This window comes from Electrophorus electricus, chromosome 2, assembly GCF_041902795.1.
Source record: "Electrophorus electricus isolate QZ-2024a chromosome 2, ASM4190279v1, whole genome shotgun sequence".
NCBI lineage: Eukaryota > Metazoa > Chordata > Actinopteri > Gymnotiformes > Gymnotidae > Electrophorus > Electrophorus electricus.
In genome coordinates, this window is record NC_137498.1 from 34,711,073 (window position 1) to 34,737,123 (window position 26,051).

At 40.6% G+C, this 26,051-nt stretch overlaps 1 long non-coding RNA gene across 6 annotated transcripts; it reads right to left on the reverse strand.

The window, feature by feature from the left end:
- Positions 1-3,353: 3,353 nt before the first annotated feature.
- Positions 3,354-11,082, reverse strand: LOC113578435 (uncharacterized). Of its 6 annotated transcripts, none has more exons than XR_014117969.1 (8): positions 10,953-11,082; positions 9,657-9,749; positions 9,398-9,466; positions 9,209-9,237; positions 8,231-8,417; positions 6,429-8,005; positions 6,206-6,267; positions 3,354-4,252 (listed from the first exon to the last, which is right to left on the reverse strand). It is a non-coding gene; the product is annotated as an uncharacterized LOC113578435 (long non-coding RNA). The 6 variants fall into 6 exon arrangements; XR_003410744.3 differs by having other exon boundaries at positions 9,354-9,466; XR_014117972.1 differs by lacking the exons at positions 6,429-8,005; positions 8,231-8,417.
- Positions 11,083-26,051: the final 14,969 nt, after the last annotated feature.

Here is a 26,051-nt window from a genome sequence, read left to right on the forward strand (position 1 = left end):
GGTTAGGGTTAGGGTTAGGAAATTAATGTCTGTCTCTAGTGTCTGACACATTTACAAAAACCACTATACTTACACCAGTGGTAATCTTCAGTATTTCACTGAGACATGCTGATAATCTTGTCACCTAAGAAACAGCATGTTGCTTTTAATTAATTTGTAGCTCGCATACCTTGCATACCTAAGGGAATATTAACAAAGACTAAGTGAAAACTACTCCTTTAATGCAAAGTTCTCACAGGATCTTTTAATTGGTTGGTATCTAAGTAGGCTTGGCTATGACGTAGGCTACATTTGTATAATTGGCCCTAGTTCAACTGTATTGTGAACTCAATTTTGCTGTCTTGCAGTGCCATTTTGGCTTAGTGAGATTGTTTTTGTCTGTTTGTTATTTGCTCATTACATGTAATTGTCATCACACCAACCAACTATCAGAAGGTAACCTGTTGCTCACAGGCCTGCAGTTTATTTGATCTGCGCACAAACCTGGTAGCCTACAGATAATGTCAACTCTTTCATGTATGGGTATATTGTTGTCTATTAGGATCATAACCAAGCAGATAATATGGAGGCCCAAAGGTTCATGTTAGGAACACAGTGCCATTTCACTATGAACACAACGAACTATTACATTTAAATATTAAACCTTTACTTCCCACCATTTCAGTCTGTTGTTTTTCACATAGTGAATTATATTTCATGGATTTTGTAGAAAACATAATAGTGCAGTAGTAGCAGCTCTGCTGGGTGATGGTGTCTTTCACATAGACTGCAACAACAGACTGGAAGCTGCCATTGTGACCACATGAAGTCATACATTAAATTTTAATGATGTAAAAATCCTATTTGTGTTATGCAGACCTGTAATGTTGGCATCTCTCACATTACACACTTTCTTTGAGCTGAGTGAAAGCCAGTTACCTTCAAATATGTACCTGTCATGCATTTCAGACAGAGGTGATTTATGTATGTATAAGGTAGCTACATCATGTTTACACATAAAACACTGTAGTGTTTATTTTAGCTGAGTAGTACAAATATAGAGAGTACAAATGGAGTACAGCTTTTAAAACAGCCATTATAAATGGGGCTAATTGTGTGGCAGACGTCTGTCGCCCCCTTCTGGTCATTTAGAGTCTCCTGTCTGGAAGAGCTGCACCTGGCATATCTGAGCTGTTATTATCGGCCGAGCCAACGGACACATTTCTGGTGCCGAGTTGTGATGAGCTAACATACGAGGTGAGTATGCTTGTAAACCCATCTCTAACTTACCGCTTTGTCAGGAACTTATAAAACCTTTGGATTTGACAACCTGTAAAATGGTTAGAATAACAGGAAATCTGCATACAAGTTCAGAAGGCTTGAAATAGGATCATCACTTGTTTTAGAACGAAGTTCAATCAATCAATGCTGTAAAATCTATAACGAAAACCATAAGCATTAAAAGAATGTATGATTGCAGATCAGATCACCTCATTAAAAGTTGTCTATAGAATAAGGTCTCAACTAAAATGATCAAATACTAAAATAATGTGGCATATCATCTGGTAAACTTTGCTTTACCCTATGAAAAAATGTGGTTTACCTTCTGGTAAAATACAGCACACACTTTGGTAAAATACAGTATAAACCTCTGGTAAAATACCGTTTACACCTTTGGTAAAATACAGTATACACTGCTAAAATGTGATAAGCCCGATGGTAAATGATAATAAAAGCATACCGAAGAGGCATCTTGGACCCTTATAGTACTACTTTAGAGCTTGTCCTCTTTAATTTGTAGCTTTTTTTTTCTAATTCATGGTTTCTATTTATTTTAGTGAAATAGTAAATCCTTATGACTTTAATCATTTGAAGTGTGAAATAGTTGGAAGAGGAACACTCAGTAAGGACAACTGTGAGTGGAGGCGTTTGTTATAAACCTGGGTCTTTCCTGCTTCAAAACAACAGTGGCATCGCTGTTCAGACCTGACGCTATAGGTTACATATCTACTCTGCCTGGATACCGGGACTCGTCCAAAGTAGAAACCATGACTCAGTTTATACAAATCAAACTTTTCCTGGACAAAACTTTTCTGACATCTCCAAAAGATTTAGTCACACAAAATGACATCTCCAAAAGATTTAATCATACACTGTTATCTGAATAATTAAAATTTGAAACGGTGGCCATCCCATCCCCAATTTCCATAAATGGATATGGTCTGTAATAGTGCACTCACAACCAGCACAGATGGTGAAATAGCAAGCTAGGGGATAGCTTCTTTTAATGAAAAAAGTTGTTGAAATACACTATCAAGTTCAAACATGGTTTATTAGTTATCATTGGTCAGAGGAACAGGGACTGCCACACCAATCCAGAAACTAAGAGAGAAGGGGGATTTTTATTCAGGGAAGTCTGGTCATCATAGTAAACAAACACAGGCTGACAACCAGGCAGACAAATGAAATGAAATTTACACAATATGTTCTGTTTATTTGTGAGGTTTTGGCAGTAAAATTAGCTCTATACATTTCTTAGGTAAAGGTGTATATCTGGGGCTCCATGGGCATTGAGAGTTATGGTAAACGGATGTGATGATGCTGTCACTTCTTTTGTCACTCAAGTTTGTTGACTGAGAGCAGCAGAGTGCTGATGTTCCAGGGTGCCCTCATGCTTGTGTTTCCTTCTGGCTTTATCCTTTTAGCTGTGCTGCCATAGCTAGATCTGCCGGAGTCCATCATTGTACATTATAGTTGTTCCCTAATTTACACACCCTCATACCAGAACATGCCTAATAATCTAGTCTCTTTCTGCCAAGGTACACCTACACCTGATATCATATTACTGAGCCTCTTCCCAACTCAGCTGCCACGGCTACTCCTACCACCCCGATGTTCCCTCCTGTAGCCCACCACACCTCCATCCCAGCCAGCTTTTCTCCATTGCCCTTAATGGACGTTCTCGAGGGATATCATATTACCGAGCCTCTTCCCAACTCAGCTGCCATGGCTACTCTGCATGAAACAATCATTAAGAAAATTAGAAAAAACTGCATTTTTAAAAAACTTTTTTTTTTTTTTTTTTTTTTACAAACTTTTGTTAGAAATTCAATAGATTACTATTATTGAGGGATGCCACAATACCAGTGGGAAATGGCTAAGTTTGTTTCTTGTGAATTATATTTGAATAAACATTGAATCATTACTGATACAACTCACAAACACAACATGCAACACTAACGTGAACATAATCAAGAACAAAGACAGACAAAGAGGCACAATCCCACAGTTTAAATACAGACAAACGCAGCAACATGCAAGTGTGTGCTAACAAGGAGGGCGTGGTTACAAATAAGACAGTGGACTCCCACAAATGACAGATTTCAGTTTATTGATGATGAAACCATGTGATATTAAAACATATCTTTGTATTTTCATTCATCAAAAAATTTCATTTTTTCATTTATTTTTCATTAAAGTCAGATGTCTTCTACTTAAATCAATCATATTTAACCAATCATACTTAACATATTTAATTGTTTTATAACTTTTTTTTTGTGTCCATCACCTCAGGATGTTCTAAGCTCTTTTATCCTTCTAACCTTTATTTCTGTAAAGAACTTTGTAAACTGTTTAAGAAAGTGCTTTACAAGTAAATTTTATATTTTAACAATTATTGTTAACATTTTGTAGTTCTCTCTCTGCATGTATAGGTGCTTGAATGGTATTACTTTCAAGGTTTTTACTGTCATGGTTTAGAGAACATAGGGTAGAACTAGGAGATAATGGTTAGTTGTTATTGCCAAGTTTGGTTAAGGAAGCTATTGTACAGTACTGTTATTGCTGCATTTTGGTTCTGGCAATTTTCCATACATTTGGTAAAATTGTGAACAACTGGACTAGAAATTACAATCCAATCTGACAACACTAGCTATTTGTGCCTTCTCTCATGTACCAAAAGCAGGTGTAACCAGCAAATCTGTGTTTTATAGGAGCTTGTCAAAGGGTACAGTTCTACGTTTCTGTGCAATAAAAATAAGAATTGTAGCTTAATGAACAAGGTACACTGTTTATTTTTGGTTTTTACTTTAATTGTACAACAAATTTTCAACTTCAAGAAACTTCAACTAAGTAAGTGTTTTTCCTCATTTTCCACAGAGAGTGGAGAAAGCCATTGCGAGTCTGGTAAACAAAGACTTTCTGTTGGTCTTAGGGATGGTCCTGGAAGAGGTAGATGGTTCATCAACAGGAGTAGGAGACACACATTATAAACCTGTAAGAGAGGAAATATAGCAGAAGAAATTACATTCAAAAGGCCAAAGATGATGGAAGAGGGATGTTGTGTGTAATGCAACAAAAGGTCTTATCTTTCATGCTGTACAACTAAAACATGGCATGAAAAACTATGACAAAATTATCTTGGGCTAATTCAGTGGGGTCATATCCATTTCAGTATGTTTTGGTGGGGGGAAACATTGCTCACACCTCCTAACCTAACACATCATCCGAGTAGTTTGTGCAGAAATTATTGAGGGGAAACATTCCCACCCTCCTCCTCCAAAAACACACAACTATCATGCCCTATCACTAGCTACATCCCCTCCCTACTCACTACTAAGTTGGGAGATCTAGGACTGCATACATCCCTGTGCGACTGGATCTCCAACTTCCTAACAGACAGACCACAATCAGTACGGGTGGGCAACTGCGCCTCATCCACCCTCACCCTCAGCACTGGAGCTCCTCAGGGTTGTGTCCTAAGCCCCCTGCTCTACTCACTGTACACCTACGACTGCACAGCCACTTCCAGCTCTAACATCATTGTCAAGTTTGCTGACGACACCGTTGTCGTGGGTCTGATCTCGGACAACGACGAGAGGACCTACCTGGAGGAGATTAAACACCTGGAAAACTGGTGCCAGGAAAATAATCTCCTCCTAAACGTCAGTAAGACAAAGGAGCTGATCGTGGATTGCAGCAAGAAGCAGGTGCGGCACTACCAACCTGTGAGGATCAGTGGAACCACGGTGGAGAGAGTAGATAGTTTCAGGTACCTTGGAGTTCACATCTCGCAGGACCTGTCCTGGTCCTGCCATACCAACTCCCTGGCAAAGAAGGCTCGTCAGCGTCTTTACCACCTCAGACGCCTAAGGGACTTTAGACTGCCCTCCAAAGTACTGTGGAACTTCTACACCTGCACTATCGAGAGCATCCTCATGGGGAACATCACAGTCTGGTTTGGGAATAGCACCAAGCAGGACAGACAAGCACTCCAAAGGGTAGTGCGTTCAGCAGAGCGCATCACTCACACGGAACTTCCTGACCTGCAGACCATCTACTACAAGCGGTGCCAGACCAAGGCCAGGAAAATTGTGAAGGACCCCACCCATCCCAACAATAGACTCTTCACTCTGTTGAGGTCAGGGAGGTGCTTCCGCTCCCTGAAGACCAAGACAGAGAGGCTGAAGAGGAGCTTCTTCCCACAGGCCATTCGGGCCCTGAATCAGGGAAACTGATAAACTGTGGGGACCACCACCACCATGTAACATGACTGTATATCTGTACATCTGTACATCTGTATATATAGATACTCAATTACCCTGTTACACAACAACTGTAGATATGTTACTATATAAAATGGATCTGTACATTCTGTAGATTGTGTACATATATACCAAACCATATACATTGTACATTGTGTATATAATCATAATATACATATATTGCACATACATTGTTAATATATTTTTGTACATACATAGAATATATATATTTATCTGCATATATATATTTTTCTCTATGCACCCCTGTTCTCTTCCTCAGTTTGGACAGAGCACTCTCCACCATTTCACTGCACGTTATACTGTGTATGACTATGTATGTGACGAATAAACCGAACTTGAACTTGAACTTGAACTTGAACTATGAGCTGTCTACTTCACTGGACCATTAGAGATGTGATGGGTATAAAGTTTTTGTTTTTTTTGGTCAAATATACCATTAAGCCAATAATGCTGATACATGAAGCAATATTATAAAACCATATTGGTTAAACATAAATTGGTGGTACAGGGGATACAGTATATGGTGTGCCAGCAGGAAGATTAATAATTGTTAATTTAACCTTTTTGTTTATGCAACCTTAATGTTTTCCATTTCAAAGGCTTTGGAAAAAACCTAAGTACGCAATACTTGTCATGAATTAAAGAGACACTAAAAGAAGTACCATATGGAATGTTTATCCTGCGCCCGGTCCTCTGTGGAAACACCCACTTTGCTTTTCCGTTTCTTTACAAAGAGGAGACAATTTGATTAAAATCATTCAAAATATGCTGATAGTACTATATAAAATGTACAAATGATTTTTTTTTTTTTCAAAAGACCAGACTCTAAAGTTACTGATGTCACTGGGAATAAATAGACAGATTTTTAAAGAATAAAATAGATACCTTGAATCTGAGCTTCAGAAACTTGGGCAACCTGAACCGCCAATTAGATGTTCTCACCAAGCCGCATACCAACTGTCTGTGCAGAACTATTCAAATTAGAGCTTGTGTATTCCTGCATTGACTGATAAGAGATGTCGGCGATGTCAGCTGAGATCACCGGCTGAGCCACCCTACAGCTTGTTTGTAGCTTCACACTATCCAGAGCATTGATCCCTTTCAGCATTAGCTTCCCCATTAAAGGGATCAGCTCCTGGAAGGAATGCTTGATGGACTCTTTGGACAGTATCAAGGAAGACTCAGACTCCTCAAGGGCTGCACTGTTCCGTCACTTTTTTAGTAATCCTTTCAAAAACATCTGCAATAATAAGGTCACCCAGGGCTTCTAAATGAATCGCAAATGGTGTTAAAAGCTGTCCTAGATAAAGAATGTCCAGATTTTCATTCAAGGATTGTAGGATTTATTTTGTTATTATCCCTCTAGAACTGTGCACTTCAGAGCATGGTAGTGACACAATGCATTCAATAGCGTTCTTTTGCGCTTGATAGGAGTTTGTAGCTCAGGTTGGCACTGTTTTGGGCTGACATGTCTGCATCAGCCCTCACGAGGAGGTTTGTCAAGAAACCTTCCCCGAGTTTATCCTGGGTGGACCTCAGGATGTTTTCTGACACCAGCTGAACTTGGGATCTGTACAGTTCTGGGTCAGTGAAAGGATGAGCTAACGTCATGTCTAAATCCTCTTCAAAAGTGTGTCTGAATACGTAAGCAAGTTCACTTACAATTGATAGTACTGAAGCAAATGCACGGCTTTTCAGCTTAGCTTCAGACACTTGACGTGCTCATATATGAATTTTTAAAGCTTGAGTCTTGAGCTTTGATGGTATCTGATAGTTTGGTGATCTCTGAGGTCTCACTCAATGATATCGCTAACCCTCTTGGAAGCCTCAATCTGGAAAGGCTCACAGGTCATCCTGTGTATTTATCTCATTAGTGTCTGTAGCCCTAGATGTGATCCTCATTTGTACAGTCAAAAATGATTGCCTCAAAGACCCTTTCACAGTGAGGTCTTGGTTTCATATACTCCTGCACTGCCACCTGATTTTGCAGACGAGCTGCTCTGGGAGAATTGGAGAGATACTTGACTTGATGTCTCCACAGCATCACTCTCCATATTTGGAGCACAGATGGATCAAACTTTCATCAGATGAGCCCTCATATGACAAATAACTTGGCACAATCCTTAGCAGTTTCATTGGGTCATACAGGGAAGAGGTGATGTTATTAGACACAGCCTGTAGGAAGTGCCACAGAGGTCTGTCTGAGCCATATTCATTAAAATAACATCATGTTCCCTCACTGCAGACACTCCTCATATTTTCAACAAAAACTCCCACTGCTGCAGTTGTGACAAAGGGCAGCATCTCTTCCATTTTTTGTGACTGTTGATGGGAGAAACCCGAGTGCCACTTAACCAGTCAGACAATGTGCAGAGCTGCATAAAATCCTGCATCTTGTCCAAAGCCACAAGCAGCAGGTTTTGGGCAACATCCTCAGTGGAACTTCCAGTCAGAAAAAGATCCTGAGCGTTGGAATAAGAAGTTCACAAGAGAAGTTCAACTAGCATAACAATTACACATACAAGAGCAGTAAGCAAGATTATAATCATTGATCACTGATCTTGGTCTTAACATTTATAATCTTGTTTCAGATTGTATATACTGCTAATAGATTTATAAACCCATCATCTATGGAGGAAAACATTGTTTTGAATAATGGAATAAATTAGATCAAAATGGTCCCTCACCTGCTTTAAGGAGTCATTCAAGATAGCAGACATGAGGCTGAAAGTTTCCTGCTCAGATAATATTTTATGTTCGGTGGTAATATTTTCGATATGGACCAGGTGACCTCTCTTTGGATCCTGTTAAATTCTGTCCTTTTTGATGCCAAAGAAAGTGCTGAGAGGCTCTTGTTGAGATGTTCTGCTTTTTCTTGAGGACACATATCAAAACCAGTACTGAAATTAATATGTTTCCCAATAAACTACAGAGTACACAATCATGGGCTTGATTATATTAGAAATCCAGCAAACACCATTTTACTATTGTACTGATGGATTTTTAATTCCAGTACCTCTGCATTTCACCAAGCTAACTTTTCAGTTAGAGAGGTGCTATAACTGCTACTCTTCTTCTCAACATGTCTCTGGTTACAGATCACCTGAGAGGAAGAATTCTACATTTACATTTACTTGTCTCCACGCACCATTTACAAGGGCTGCTGGAGATTGAGATTCTTCCTGAGGACCTCAACCCTAATAGACCAGAGTCAAGAGCTGGAACCCTCTTTAAAGCTACTTTGAGCCATCCAGAGATTTCCACAAACTCCTCCTTTGTCACCTATTTTAGGTTAAAATCAAATGTGTAAAACCAAGGCCAACAAAATTCTTTCAGTTATTGCTTGACTAGACTGAAACAGCTGATTTTTTAAACTTAAACTGATTACTTGTTTTAACAAGTCAAATGCAAATGCAAAGAACATGTAGAGTCATGAAATTCTGAACAGTCATGGCTTAAGGCACATGCTGCTATTGTAACTCAAGAGCCTGATCTTGCTTTAAAGAACCAAAAAGCTAGACCCTCTAGTTAAAAGGTTATGCAACTCTCTAAGCTATGTTTAATGAATGTATCCTTTAAATGTTCATTCTTACAATTATGCACACTTATGAGTATTGTTCAAGTAGTAAACACAAAAACAAATTGACAGAGGATTTTGTACTCACACTGCTTGTAAATTTGTTCTTGCCATTGTCTGAAAAAGATATTCAGAAAGTGTTAGTGTTAAATTGTGCATCACAAATTTTAATATCCAAAATACAGATGTGAAAACTCTATAGGTAATGTGTGAAGAGTGAGTAATGACTCTACAGTTAGAGCTGCAGAATCAGTTCCAGAGGTTGAAGTTACTCCACCTCCTCTCCCACAGGGAGGTACGTTGAGATCCTGTCTCACTGCCTCCTCCATTCCAGCACCGCAAAGAGCTGTAGTGAAAGACAGAGACAAAAATTCCCTTTAAGCATCTATGAGGCAGACACTAATGGTTGCACATAAACAAATGCCACTATAAAAAACTCAATTATATCAAGTTATACTGTTATCAATAAATAGCTGTAGTACATCACATATTTGGTAAGATATTACCACACTAAATCACACCTGAAAACCATTTACCTTTTGCTTTTCTTGCCTGCTTGCTTTTCATGCTGGGGCAGACACATCAGGGATCTCAGAAGGACGCTGATCTCCGGGCCAAACTGTGTTAATCTGTGTTAGTAGAGAAAATGAAGAATACAGAAGGCAACTGATTAATCAATTAGTTGTAAACTATATTATGCCAAGAGGCTTTAGATTTGAAGCACTCCATGGACCTGACTTGTACATCACTCATTCATGTTCATAGTGACATCAGTTTATCAATTCTCAGAATTCTCCACAAGGATATCTATTAGTATTTTTGTATACATACGAAAAATGTAGGAAAATGGTGAAGCTTCACGTCAGTGACTGTGTGTCCTTGCATGATAGAAAACGTCTGATTTTCTCATATAGACTTATACACTGTATAAACTAGTCTGTCTTACTCTGATGACTTCATAGATCAGTAAAAAATACTCAATCCTGAAATATAACCTAACTTGAGGGAATCATTAATCGCTTATTTCCTTTTATGATACATCATCGCATTAATTCAATGCAGTTATTTAGTCCAGTATGTAGCACTTGGATCAAATATAATCACTTGTAGGCTACAACTTGTTCTGTTTACAGTTAAACTAATCTACCTGCTTCCCAGGATCGGAAATTCCATTTGTCGAATTTTATTTTGATTTATGAATCATTGAATTTGCTAAATAACGATCGCTGAACAAAGAAAAAACGTTCTTACGTTTTTCTTTTCCATTTTGACCTGGAACAGTTATATCTTAATTTACACATTAGCAATCTCATAAGATGTATAATATCGTAATGACCAAACGCCAAATATCTGTTGGTTTTAAAACCAGGTAATCGGACGTCACAATTTCGGAAACTGCCTTGAATAAATGGCAGTGAGATAATTAACCTAGCAATGTTTAAGCATTAGACCTATATCGAACTTTTTAATATGGATTTCTAAGTAAAACCATGCATGTTATCAAGTCCTTTCTCAGCTATGCTAAGAAATCGAGAAGTTAGCTAAATTATGCGTAAAACACGTTGTAGTAGGCTAATCATTTCTGTGACGATAATATAGATATACAGAGAATGGACATCGGAGCCGACAGAGTAGGGAAATATTAGCGCTTTTGATAACTAGCCGGAACTAGCAGATACATATTGGATATCGTAACGTTATCTGTGGCACGCCTGCTTAGGTTTCTTTTCTGTTAACAAATATTCCTAACGCTAAACACCTTTTATCAATATTGTTGTGCTATTCAATATTAATACAAGCATTAGTGCCTGTACAAAGCAACGTGAACTTACATTCATCGGTTTTTTCATCATGGTCCGTTGGATTAATCCCTCCTTTACTCGCAAAGTATCACTCTCTCCAAACGCAACAAGTAAATACTGTCTGTAGTCTTAAAAAGCAACTGCCGCCCCTTCATTTTATATGGGATGGGCTGCGCTGTGACGTCACGACGTGAAATAAAGACCCAAGTATACGTCACCAAGTAAAGGTCTCGTCATCATCACTCCTAAAACTATAATTGGCCGAGACATCAAGAATAAATAACGCTAAATTGACATAAACGTATAATACATACATTTTCTATTTATTATAGATCAACTCTATTTCCTAGAAAATTTATGGAGATAGAAAAAAAGAACTGCATCATTACATATTAACCTGTTATGACAAAGCTGTAATTCTGCATTACTGTTCACTATAAGGAAATAATCTCAATGTAGAAAAAAAAAGAAATACGCCTATTTATTTTCCATGCTCTGTCTCCATTTCCAATACCATTTTAATAGCATTTACTGGCCACTGAATGGAATGATGGGGGGGGGGGGGGGGGGATTACAGTCTGTGGTTTTGTACACTGACATAAAGTTTCAAGTTTGGTTTATTTGTCACATACATAGTCATACACAGTATAACTCGCAGTGAAAGGGCACCTCTTTAGCTCATGCAGTGCATGGGTCACACCCAGGGTTATGATCTAATTATATTGTAAAGCTTGTGCAATGTGTATTTGTAATGTGACCATCAATATTAAGTCTTTGAATGTTAGTGGCCATCAACTTGCTTTGTTACAAAGTCATGTCATAACCAAACATCAGGTCCCTGTATGATTGAATTTAGGCCAGGCCAGGTCCATAATATAAAATTCAACACCTCAGAGCATCATTTTAACTAGAAAATTGAACATTTCATGCACTTTTATATGGGCCAAACCTGGGAGCACTAGGCCACCCTCAAGAAATTCCAGGGGGAGGGTTTCCCCTCCTTGGCTGGAGTGGGCTGTGTCCTCTTTCTCCTCTTCTGGTGTGGCTGCGAGCTATGGTCGAGATCCTCTCTCATACATCAAAGGATTTGGACAGCAATTTGGGGTGACAGGAACAGGGAACCCTTTGGAGTAGACATGGATAGCAGAACATCCTCTAACACCAGAGTAGCTTGCTCCACTTGGCGCACACTTGCCCGGTACTGTCCTGTAGGCTCAACCACAAGCACACCCCCATGAGCAGTCGTAGCTCAGGGAACTTTGGCATCCTGTGGTGGTTGGTCATTCTTTGATGGCCCGAGTGCAGCAGGGCAAGGAGTAGGATGCACAAACGTCTCCCCACATGGACCGACATTTATTTACACAAAACACGAATGATAATTGATATGGCACTGCCACATAACAATCAATGAGCGTGATATGAAAATATGAAATGTAAAAGGTACAAAAGCAAGAACAGGAACAGGAAGCATGAACTGTTAGCACGAATACCAGCACTAACACCTACAATGACCAACAACATGCTACACAACACAGGGGTTTAAATACAGACATAAATGATATGAACAACAAGGTGCAGGTGTGTGACATAAAGGGGGAGTGGTGGCAAACAAGGGGGCAGTCAACAAGAAAAGGCAACAGTAAACTCCCACTGCATGTGGCAGGCCAGATCACGTCATAAGAGGGAAGGGGAGCGTACCGTTATAATTTAAAAAATTATATTTTCATTGTTGATGACATTTCTTGATAAAACACGTGTAAGCATATATAGCTTATGGATTCTTTCAGCTCAGACTAATATTGATAGAAGTTGATAGGTAAAATGAAGCACACAGTATTTCTTGTTTGGTAGGGAGGGCTTTAAACTTAAAATTGTAGACTATTGTCCCACAATTTTGCTCGCACATCTGATAAAGGATCTCTGTCCTAAATGTTCTGTTTCTCTCGAAACGTTTTGTACTTCACTACAATTTTGACTGTCTATCTATCTATCTATCTATTCTCGTTGACGTTTTAGGATTTTAGTTATAATTAAAATTATTATAGTCTATCAGGAGACATAAATAAATGTCAGGTTGTATTGAGCAGTCTGTGTTTATGCTGGCTGGTGAGGGTACTTTTAACTGTGAATTGTAGATGCATAGCATAAACCCTGAAAGAAAAGGCCCAATTGGAATTATAGGGCACCCGGTAAGGCAACCCCCACCCCCCTTCGCTACGAATACCCCTCCAGCAAAGTTACAACCTTACTTGTAACATGTATTTGGCTATAATAGCCTACTTATGCAAACAGCCCATAACATTTGTTTTTGATGAATCAAAATTGTGCGGCAGACTCTTAGTGTTGAATTTCTGATTGTATTTAGTAACGCTGCAATGCAATGGGACTGACCATAGGTATCTTGCACTAGGAGCATAGATTCTCTTAGGGAGGATCTCTATTAGTGCCATACTGACTAATCTATGAAACCAGATTTGTAGAACTGAAAATGAGCACCCTTAGCTTTCGACATTTCTGTCACTTCTGACTGAACATCCTGAAACCAGACCATGTTCTTCCCTTTGTACGGTGAATTAGCTAACTTGCTCATGCAGTTAATAGTTTAAATTAACTTTAATAACTAAAACATACCACTGTGCATACAATAATAAATATTTAAATTAGCATAACATTGAACAGAATGCAAAATTCTAAATGTTCATTTTAACCTCCCGAAAAAAATATTAGGCCATAAAAATGTGCACAGAGCTTATATGAAGTTGTTGGGCTCAAATAGTTGTACAGAACTATGGTTCTTCCAGCCTCACCTAAGAATGCCATAGACGGAACATTTTTTTTACTAGCTGCCATTGGGTTATATATAATGTCTGCATTGTGCATGCATAGTTAACACACAGTCCTCAGTTTTCAGTACTTAAACTATATGTCCACGAATTAATTTAGCTGTAAGCTCTCACACTGCTCAATTAGCTAGCTAAAACTGAGAAATATGGCAAAATTGTGATAACACTACATTGTGATAAACTAAGGTTTTGTTTTGTAAGGGTCGGTGCCAGGCCAAGGCCCCCTCCGGCCACCAGAGGGAGGCCTCAAGTCAGGCACACCACTAATCAGGCTTAATGCCCAACAGCTGGGCTAGACCTATATAAGCCCAGTGACCCAGTCACTCAGTGCTGGGTGTTTTAAGCAAAAGCTCTTAGCTGGTAACTTTGGGTACTGAGGTCTGTGAGCCCTTGTGCTAACTTCTATGCTGCGAGAGTGTCTGTGTTTTTACATGTCCCCTCCCCTTTCCAGTTTTCCCACTCAAATCTGTCTCTCTCCCAAGGCTCCCCTTACCTATTACAGTTCCTCCCTGTTTTCTGGTTTTGTTTGGGAAGATTTAGTTTGGTTTTCCCCAGTGCATCGCGGCTGCCATTCTTCCCGTGGCGTCCTTCGTTCTCCCTTTTCCTATGCTCGGTGTGGTGTTTCGTTTTTCCTCTAGTTTTGTCATCCTCCATTCCTTTGAAGGCCGATATACGCACAGGTAGTTCTATAGCTGCCGCAGTCTAGTGGGCATTTGTTTACCTTGCAACAAACCGGCTGAGGTTCACTCCCCACCTTTGGTTATTTACTTTTCTTGTTTTACCGGTTCTACGATCTAACAGTTTTGCACTCTCATTAGAGCGTGGTTGCTCACCCAGTAGGCTGTTGGTGTTATTACTTATCTGACCTGGGTTCAAGCCCATGTCACAGGTTTTTGATCATTCTTTCTGGCAATGGATAGGCTGGAACACACAAAATAGTGCCACATTTAAAAGATATTAGACATACCCAGGAATACTGTGATTTCTATCAACCATTTCATAAATTGTTCTGCAGTAAATACAGTTAAACAGGAATATACTGTCTTTTTTTAGTAAAACATGCAGTCAGAAGTGTTAATTATTGTGAATATCCAGAGTATGCTCAGAAAAGTGATGTAATGTAACTAATTTGGCACGATGATGACATCTTTTTTCTTGTCACAGATCTTTCACACTTGCTTTTGTCCATCTATTTATGTACTTTATGTACTTCAGCACTTTGAACGGCTGTCTGTCCGTCCAGCCGTCCGTCCGTCCGTCCATCCATCCATCCATCCATCCATCCGTGTCTATAATTTGTTTTATCTGCATGTGTCTTTATTGTCTGTCTGCGAACCTCTGTGTGACTGCATTTTGCCTTTTAGTACCCATTTACCCCATGGCCTCTGAAGGAGAGTTTATTCATCAATTCTTTGAATGACTTCACAACAACTTGCAGCAGAGCTCAGTCCAAAACCAGTAATACTTTCTTAATTTAAGTAATAATTTCTTTACGTGGTAGTAACAAACAACATGATTTTTATGATGGGTCTTTTGCAGAGGCACATTTGTCTGGTAGTTTAGTGAAACTGGGTCTAATAGACCTGGAAACATTAAGTCTACTACTTCTGATTTTACAGTCATAGGCAAAGAAAAGAAAACCAGTCAAGGCAACATCTGATAGGTGGAGAGAGAGAGAGGGATATTTCAGCACAGATTATTCCAAAATGTCCCCCAAAGTGTAGATTGACTGCACGTAAAGTTTTCTTATTGGTCTTTAAAGTTGAACTTTACTTCACTTCATATAAGTGAATAATGAAAGTGTACTTTGGTTTGTCCCACTGATGTTTTGTTTCAAAATTCCTTTTGAACAAAAGTGGAGAAACAAAACAAGGGCAGATGCACCCAGACAGGTGCACTGCAATGGACAGAGAAGATGCTTGCTGACAAATCTTGCAGCAACAGATGGGCTATAGTTGGTTACTGTCATTTTACATAGCACAACAATATGGTAAGTGCACCTGATGAAATAGACAATAAGTATCTTCATGATACAATTAAGCAATTAACATCTTAACATGCTCTGTGGCATATATAAGAAAGCTGAACATACCCAGTGAATTTCGGTTTTGAATCAAGATGGTAAGAGTAAAATATCTAAATGACCCTGAAAGAGGTTTGATTACTGGGACATGGATGGCAGGAAATTCCAAAGCACTGCTCAACTGGTTACAGTTATTTGAAGTTTCAATTGGTGGCTAAAGTGACATCAGCACTGATGGTTCGATGAAAATGAATTTAAATGCTATAGCCTTCACGGTCACCAGATCGCAAAGAAATGAAACATTTATGAGAGATTTTTGACTGGTGAATTGGCACTCTTCACCACCATCTTCAAAACCCTTTACTGAGTGAATGTCATTAAGAAAAATTACATTTCATTCTTCCAGTGTAGTTCCAGAGACATGTAACATCTATGCCAAGGAGCAGTGAAGCTGCTCTAGTATCTTGTGGTAGCCCAATACCTTGTGCTTTGGTTTGTCTTGTTGGATTATCATCTGGTTGCTTAAGGTAGGCTCTGAGTTCACTTACTTTTGTTTTAGATTCTGTGAAATTCAAGGCTTGTTGTCTAAACCTAGTTGTTAGTTGCTTGGTAGCAGTAATTACTCACTATAGGTGTAGTTTTGCCCTGACCTTAGGTGTGAATTGAGGGGAGTTAAATTAGGATGACTCACAGACACGTGTCTGTAGCGGTAATCAACATCTGGAGAAGGTTTGGTGGTGTTCTCAATCAATTCATCTACATCTCATCTACAGGACTTCACAAACTGAGTTAAGTATCTTCTCATATTATCTCAATCCTTTATCTCATACATACAAATCAAGCATCTCAAATGTGCTTCACAATTCCTGTCCACATATCCCACAGATCTCCTCGACACAATCATAGACGTTGCAATCTCAGCAACCTCACTGACTCACAACACTTCACACATTCATATATCGTGGTGGCAGGAGGGCTCTGGAACTGCCAATCTGCTGTCCAGAAGGCTGACTTCATCTCAGCATTAGCATCCCTCCACTTCCTACACTTCCTGGCTCTGACAGAAACATGGATCACCCCTGAGAACTTGGCGACTCCGACTGCCCTGTCCTCTGCCTTTTCATTTACGCATTCTCCAAGGTGTCTCCGAGGCAGGGGTGGTGGCACAGGTTTACTAATGTTCCGAGAGTGGTGTTTCACTCCGCTTTCCTTCTCTACACTTTCCATCTCCTCTTTTGAATTTCATGCCATTACAGTGACATTCCCCACCAAACCTCTTATCATTGTCATCTACCGCCCTCCAGGTTCCCTAGATCACTTCATTGATGAGCTCAACATCCTTCTGAGTCATTTCCCCATTGAAGGAAATCCACTCATAATCTTCAGTGACTTCAACCTTCCATCAGACAAGCTGCATTCCTCCTGCATTCTTCCGCTGTTGACAGCATTTCACCTCACCCTCAACCACTCTCCTCCGACACACAAAGCAGGCAATGTTCTGGACCTGATCTTCACCCGTACCACCACAACATCGGACATTGCAGTCACCCCCCTCCAGCTCTCGGACCATCACTTTCTATCCTCTCTCTCCCTTCCTTCTCTTTCCATCCAGTCCTCTCCAACATGTTCCTCCTTCCTCTGTCCCAATCTGCACTCCATAACTCCCTCTTCCCTTATTTCTACTATTTTGTCCACCCTTCCTCACCCTGACTCTCTATCCTCTCTCTCTTTGGATACAGTTACAAATACTTTAATGTCTACACTCTCCTCATCAATGAATCTTCTGTGCCCACTCTCCTTTAGACCTGCTAAGTCCTCCCCACCTGCCCCCTGGCTAACAGAAACAGTTTGCTGCCAAAGGAGAGAACTAAGGACTGCAGAGAGGGGGTGGAGGAAATCTGGCGTAGATTCAGACCTTAGCTCATACAAGCCTCTCCTTTCCAAGTTCCCACTGGAAGTAACATCTGCAAAGTCATCCTACTACAGAGAGAAATTCGAATCATCATCATCTGATCCATGCAAGCTCTTCACTATTTTTTCTTCTCTCCTTAATCCTCCTCCTCCACCCCCCTTCCTCATCTCTTACTCTGGAAGATTTTATCACCTTCTTTGAGGAGAAGGTTGCAGCAATCCGCCAGTCCTTTTCCTCTGTTCCCACTCCTCCAACTAATGTGCATTCCCCAACATCCAACTCTCTGACTTCTTTTTCTCCTCTCTCCACAGATGAAATTCTTCATTTCCTGACTTCCAGCAATCAGACTACATGTCCGCTGGATTCGATTCCTTCTGCTCTGTTCCAGACAATCGCAAGAGATCTGCTTCCTTTCATCTCTGTCATCATCAACAACTTCTTATCTTCTGGATACGTGCATACTGCATTCAAAACCGCCAGGGTGGTACCAATCCTCAAGAAGGCCACACTTGACAGCTCCAGCATTACCAACTACAGACCGGTTTCACTTCTCTCTTTCCTCTCAAAAGCCATTGAACGAGCAGTTAATAATCAATTGTCTCTTTTTCTCACCCAGAACCAGCTGCATGATCCCAATTAGTCTGGCTACAAACCGGCACATTCTACAGAAACAGCCCTCATAGCGGTGACTGAGAAACTTCATGCCGCTAAAGATGCCAAACAGTCATCTGTTTTGATTCTTCTAGACCTTTCATCAGCCTTTGACACAGTGAACCACAACATATTTCTCTCTGTTCCTTCCAGGCTTGGTGTGACTGGCTCTGCTTGGAGATGGTTTCGGTCCTATCTGGATGGATGGTCCTATCAGGTAACATGGAGAGGATCCACATCCAAACCATGTAGACTCTCCCCTGTTGTTCCACAAGGCTCAGTATTGGGCCCCCTTGAAGCTCAACCCCAGTAAAACTGAGCTTCTGTTCATCCCAGGTACTACCAACCCTTACCATGACCTCACTGTTTCCTTTGAGAACTCCCTGGTATCACCATCCGAAGCTGCACGTAGCCTGGACGTAACTTTGGACAACCAGTTGTTGTTCTCAACTCATTTGTCTTGCAGATTTCTCCTTTGTAACATATGAAGGATTTGACCCTTTCTTTCTCAGGAAGCTACCCAGGTGCTTGTGCAGTCTCTTGTGATCTCAAAGCTAGACTACTGCAACTTGCTAATTGCTGGTCTTCTTCTATGAGCCATCAAACCTCTACAACTTGTCCAGAATGCAGCAGCACGACTGGTCTTCAATCTTCCGAAGTTCACACATTACTCCACTGCTGCACTACCCTTCATTGGCTCCCTGTAGCTGCATGCATCAGATTTAAAACCTTGCCAGATTTAAAATACTTGCCTACAAAGCCAAAAATGGACCAGACCTTTCATACATGAGGTCAATGGTCAAAGCCCGATCCGTACCTCGAGTACTTCAAACCTCAAGTGCGGCTCTGCTCGAAATACCTTGCTTCAGGTCTCATGGATGACAAGCATCAAGACTATTTTCTGTCCTGGCTCCAAGATGTTGGAATGAACTCCCACTTGCTGTCCGGACAGCAGAGTCCCTTGCGTTCTTCAAAGCTTCCAAATACCGAGGTTTAGTTACTCAAAATGTGTTATTTAATCCCTGTGCATGTGCCCATTAAACTGTTATGCTTGCAGTAGTCAGTCAGTCAGTCACATGAAACATGGAGGGGTTTTAAGCAGGGCTTACATTTCAGCCATGGGTCAAGAAATCACACCAAAAGTTTTAAACATCTTTCTGTTGAAAGTGTATGAAAGGTCAAACTCTCACTTTTCACCTAATAGCTACATACGTTCTGCAGGAGCAACACGCATGTCCAACTTTGCTGAATATAACGTACAGATGAGTCCGATCTACAGAAACCACAAGTCTGTAAATATGAACACCTGAACGTTGAGGTTGTGAGCAGATCGCCCTAGTGAGGAAGAGAAAAAGTGAAAAAGTGATTGTCTGGTCATGAGGATGTATGTCACCACCGAGCAAACATTGGCACCGAATGTGAGCAGCATCTGACAGGAAAGGGGAAACGTGAGCTGAAAAGAAACCATTCATACTAGAGGATCAACTCAGAGCAGCTTCCTGCTGACAGGAAGCTGTGTGGAGCTGTAAGCGTCAAACTGAGATGCACCTCACAGTTTTATTCAGTAATTCAGTACTAATGCAGTAGTTCAGTAATAATACAGTCAGGTATATGAAGAAGTGCTGAGTTTTGAATTTTAAAAGGTTGACACAGGGGCAAAAGTTTCCCATGGGGACATGCCCACCCAACCCATTAATTACACCCCTCACACCATCCAGCCTAACACATTATATGAGTAGTGTGAACAGGAATTATTGGGGGGAATGTCCTCAGATTGCTCCTGCCCCCCGCCAGAATTATAGCAATGGGTTGTTGTAATTGATGCAGGGGGGAGGGGGGTTTACAAAGCAATATCTTTCCAGGCAGGTATTGAGCAGCAATAACAGAGATGGCCCACATTCTTAATGAGCTCCTGAGACTGAACACAGGCTCCATGTTAATGCCCTGAAAACACACAAGTTTCATGAGGTAAATATGACTTTATCATCCAACATAACCTGCAGCAGCAGGCGTGGGTACCAGCTCACATCCACCGGGCTTCCTACAGCAGTAATGCAAAGCCCAAACTCTTCAGTGAATTGGAGTGTTCCCTGTGCTAGTCCAGGCCTCTATTTCTCAAGCCCTTCATGAGGGTAACACCAAACCCCAAACAAAGGCTAAGCAGTTATGGTATCAGGGCAGGAGGAGCGCAGGAACACTCTTAAGGAGGTCTGACATGGGTACATACACAAGGTCTGCCATAACCATCTCAAACTTACCTGTGGCTGCACCCAGATGGGTCTTGGGAGGACATGCGTATGGCTGAGGGCTTTGTGCCCAGACCAGCATCATAAATCCTCCTATGGAGGATGGAGAGAGAGGTGCAGAAGAAGAGCCAGCTGAGGTGCTGACCACAGTACTGGCAGCCCTGCAACACACGGTGGAAGGTAGTGCTGGCTGCACATTCCACTTACATCACTGAGGCTTCTCAGTGCTTCCCCCTATTGCTCTGATGCAGAATGGCACATAGCTTTACTGTCGCCATCTTAACAGAAATAAAACGCCGGTTTTGGGATTTCACCCGAGAATGTCCAGTTTTAGACTGTTATAGAATGTTTGTGACATCATGCTTAGCCTGTTGCCATGGCTGCACTGTACTAAACACACACCTTCCAAAACACAGCAAGCTGTTTGGTGATGTACAGCCTCTCACCTGCATCACAGGAGCTAATGAGTGAATAGTGAAGGAATGAAGGTCATTTGATTAAATGTATAAATGACAATCAAATGTCTATGCTGTTGGGTTAGTTTATGAACCAAGAAGTGTATATATATATATATATTTTATTTTTTTTTATTACACACATGCTGGAGACAAATGTCTCCTAATTAAGACATTAAAGGATTGAACCAGTGATATAAATGAACAAAGATATATAAATAAATGAGTAAAATGAACTTTGGAATTACTGCCTTTCAGAGTTATCTTTAGAATTTATTTTTCCTTTTTTGTTTATTACTTTCCACTTTACATTTCCAGTTTTATTAGCAATTGTATTTATGACACTTTTGGGTTATCATACAAATGTCTACATGAGCAGGAAAAAAATGCAAAGAGACAGAACGTACCAGAGTCTCCCAATACTGGAGCAGTATTTAATGGTTCTCAGTTATGGATATCAAGTTATTTACAGATTGAATCAAAAACAAAAATCTCAAAAGAGGTCTAGAAAAAAAAGAATGGAATGAGGCAAGAAAAAAAAATTCAAACAGAAAAATCAAGATGAACAGTACATTTCTTCAGCTTTTTACAAAATACAAACTAAAAATAAGGAAAACAGAACAGGCATTTCTTAGTCCAAAATTATTTGAGTGGCAAGTCAAAAAATCCAATGTTATTATTATTTAAAAAAAAACCACATCCCAGCAACCTGAAGAAAATGCACGAGATCAAGAGTTGCTTTGGGATTGGGGCTCTTCAGGGGGTCAGACCCAGGGGAGACTGAAGGAAACACACTGGACAAACCTCAGGCCTCTGCAGTGACCACTACCCGCTCATATTTAAGGCTGTGTGGTGCGTTAGGAGGGAAGGAGCTTGTTTAACACTGTGCCTCAAGCGCAGCTGAAACAGCAACCGGTGCTTGACTCACGGCAGCGGGTTAAGCGCTCCAGACATGTCCACAGCCAGGCCTCTTCTCTTTGGCTTTTAAAATCAACACAAGGTTTCGAAGGAAAAACAAAACAAAACACAACCAAACAAAAAAAAATAACCCACTACTGAAAACTGCATATGTAAAAATCTACTGAGTCCCAAAAGCTCTGCCCTGTGTGAAGGTGAAAAGGATAAGTGGACAGTACCCAACTGTCCCTGCAGTTCACAAGATGGTACACAAATCCCAATTTACAAGCTTCAAAGTCAGTCAGTCAGTCAGTCACAAGCCCATTTTAAACAGAATTGCAAAAATATCTTTACATACAATTTATAGAACTTTGTGCCGTCATAGCCTAATTTTAATCCCAGAAAACATGATTTTTTACTAACAATACAAAAAGAGAGAGAATGTTTGAACACCAGAGTTTAACACAAGTACTATACATCACATAATGAAAGATTACAATCTGAAAACAAACAAAGTCATTAAAAAAAAAACCAACTCAAAAAGGTGCAAAGTTTTATTTTTCCTGACAATTTGACCTTAAAAAGGAAGGGAAAGGAAGGTTGTTGGTGGTGGTGGGGAAGAAAAATTCAGTGGCAAGGGCATATTATTGATCCAAATATACTGTACACTGGGTTGAATTTAATCCTGTCACATCTCCTCCTCATTGGCATAATGATACATACCGCTGGACATTTGCCTTAGTGGAGCAAGTGTGATGGTTCCATTGTGGAGGCAGCGAAGGGATACCCATGTCTCTACTTACTTATAGCACTGCTGGTTCCAGGCCTGGCCATACACTGCATAAGTGGGCATTTGCCAGCCATTGGGCATGTATTGGCCCATTTGCTGCTCGTTCCCATAGGACCGGCTCCACTGGCCAAACGGCGGGTCGGCGTAACCTGGGTTACTTTGCTGCATGAGGGGAAAGGACAGAGGAAGATTGAGATCAGGTTCTGGTGATCAGTGCACTCAGGGTCTGAGATGCTGATCAGGTTAGCAAAGCCTCAGAGAGGCAAGCACACAGGTCACTGTGGTTACACGCCACAAAGCATGCTGGTGAACTACTGGGCTGAGACACATGGAACAGTGCACACACTTTACTCATCAAATAAGTGGCAGGGTCTTGGTCAGGCCTATTCTAGCAAAAACACATGAACACCACAAGTGGTCAGGTTGTGCCTACTGGGGGGGTGGGGGTTAATACCTGAGGCATGGGCCTCATGTCGGCAGTTTCTTTGCTCCAGTAGCACTTCACCATGTGGCCCTCGATACACGTGCCCGAGGAGGAAGATGAGCTCAGACCCATGCTGCTACGTGCCAAACTTCCTCAAGTTTCTGCCAGTTATTGAGACGTTGCCTTCATCTGTATGGTTTTAAGTGAATTATACACAGTGGTGTGAAAGTGTTTACTCCCTTCCTGATATCAGGGTTTTTTGGTAGACAGCAGAATTCAAGAATTCATGGTTCCATTTACCACAGCAAGTCTTCCAGGTACTGAAGCAGCAAAACAGCCCCAGACCATCACACTATGACCACCATATTTTACTGTTGGTATGATGTTCCTTTTCTGAAATGCTGTGGAACTTTTATGCCAGATGTAATGGGACATACACCTTCCAAAAAGTTAACTTTTTGTCTCATCAGTGCACAGAGTATTTTCCCAAAAGTCTTGGGGATCATCAAGATGTTTTCTGGCAAAACTGAGACAAGCCTTTATGTTCTTTTTGCTCAGCAGTGGTTTTCATTTTGGAACTCTGCCATGCAGGCCATTTGTGCCTAGTCTCTTTCTTTTGGTGGAGTCATGAACACTGACCTTAACTGAGGTAAGTGAGGACTGCAGTTCTTTGGATGTTGTTGTGGGGTCTTTTGTGACCTCTTGGGTGAGTCATCACTGCGCTCTTGGGGTAATTTTGGTCGGCCGGCCACTCCTGGGAAGGTTCACCACTGTTCCATGTTTTCGCCGTTAGTGGATAATGGCTCTCACAATGAGTCCCAAAGCTTTAGAAATGGCTTTATAACCTTTTCCAGATTGATCTCAATTACTTTGTATCTCATTTGTTCCTGAATTTCTTTGAATTGCAGCATGCCATCTAGCTTTTGAGAATCTTTTTTGGTCTACTTCACTTTGTCAGGCAGGTCTTATTTAAGTGATTTCTTGATTGAGAACAGGTGTGGCAGTAATCAGGCCTGGGGGTGGCTAATTGAACTCAGCTTTCCTTTTTGGATGTTTTTTCCCTTTAATAATAAAAACCTTCACTTAGAAACAGCATTTTGTGCTTACTTGTGTTATCTTTGTCTAATATTTACACTTGTTTGATGTTCTGAAACATATAAGTGTGACAAACATGCAAAAAAACAAGATATCCCTGTGCTCAAACCTGGAAGAGGACTGAGACCCACAACATTGTGATTGAATGTGCCTAAATATCCCTGGACCTGAAGGAGGCGTCTTGTGAGGAGGGCTATTCGTTCCTGCCCGAATACATACCATGGCATGCCGTCAACTGTAGCAGGTCCTGCTCGAACCTCCGCATCCCTGGTTAGAGTACGTTAAACCCGTTCGCTTCTTCTGAAGGCTCAGAAACGTCTTTGCAGGTCAAATTCAAACACCTTTATGATCATGTGAGCCCTGTTTGTTTCTTGAGTCGATTCCTTCACAAATCGAACATGAATGTATGTTTTGCCTTCTGATTGCTCTGTTTGTGTACCTCTTTAGAGGAAGCTTCGCTCTCACGTCAATGACCACAGTTCATCATTCTCACTCCCTTTCCTTACCAAATCTCATAGTCACCCAGTGCACAGGTCTCAGCGGAATGACACCTAGTGAATGGTCTCACCTGCATATTTTCAGCATGATCTGTGTAAATAGCACATAAGCTACTGCAAGCAAAGAATGAAATTAACAACAAAACCATTAGACAAGGTACGCAGTATGCTTGGTGCATCTGTTGGCCACTTTTGGCATGTTGTGGCATGTAACCAATTAAACAATGCAGCCATTTTCCTAAATGCCGAATGAATGTGAAATGTGAATGTTCTGTGGTAAGGGCATACAGACTACAGCTATAGCTGATAGCTGAATTATAAACATGAATTTAAAAACCATGGAAACTACACCCCCTTCCCCCATTTTGGGAAGTTGTGGTCAAGGCTGGGTCATAGTACCACTATTAAATGCCACACTGCCATACTTTCTGATCCCTTACACATGCACCTGACTGTGTGGTCATTTGCTATATTACAATAACAATTACAGTAATCTATACCATAGCGAGTATTAAACAATATATAGCTGGTTACATTGGTGGATGCATCATGTTACTGATTTTGACAATGCATGAACACGCCAGGTTCCATTCATCACAGCCACCCAGAATTCTGCATCTCCAGGGCAGGTGTTACCTATCACTGCCAGTCACCATCCTGAAGTGATGAGGTTTGTCATATTTATTGATGACAACTCCATTTGAGTCAGTCTGGGTTTCAAACTGAAATTGAAAGCTTAAAGGTTAACACTGACATTTCAACAGTACACCAAACACTAAATCTAAACGATTCATTATTATAATTATTTTTGGTTTCATATTACATGGCACTTTGGGAGGATTTCTATTTGGATTCATCTGAAGTTATCAAAAAAGCTATTTGAGTTATGATCCAATTAAAGAACAGACAGGAGCATACAGTAATTAGTAATGTCACAAAAGATCGTTATTTGTAGTTGACTGTAAAAGTATTGTAATGTCATTATTAACAGTCTTTGTGAAAAAATAGCCTGGTCATCTTAGTGACGTTATCTACCGGTTTGCGCGGTGGGGATGATATTTAACCATTTTACTTAATCTGGGCATATTTAACTGTTTCATATACTGTCAATATGTTCGTTTAGCAACGCGGTCCTAAATTTATCATGGAACTATCACAGAAATGGCGTCCATCACAGAAATAGAATGTTTTGTTGAAACTAAACTGATTCCCATATACACGTGCTGAAGGTGAATGCTTCTGTGTCTTTGTTCCAAAGAACCTGTCTGAAGAGTTCTGTTTATTGCCTCGTGACAT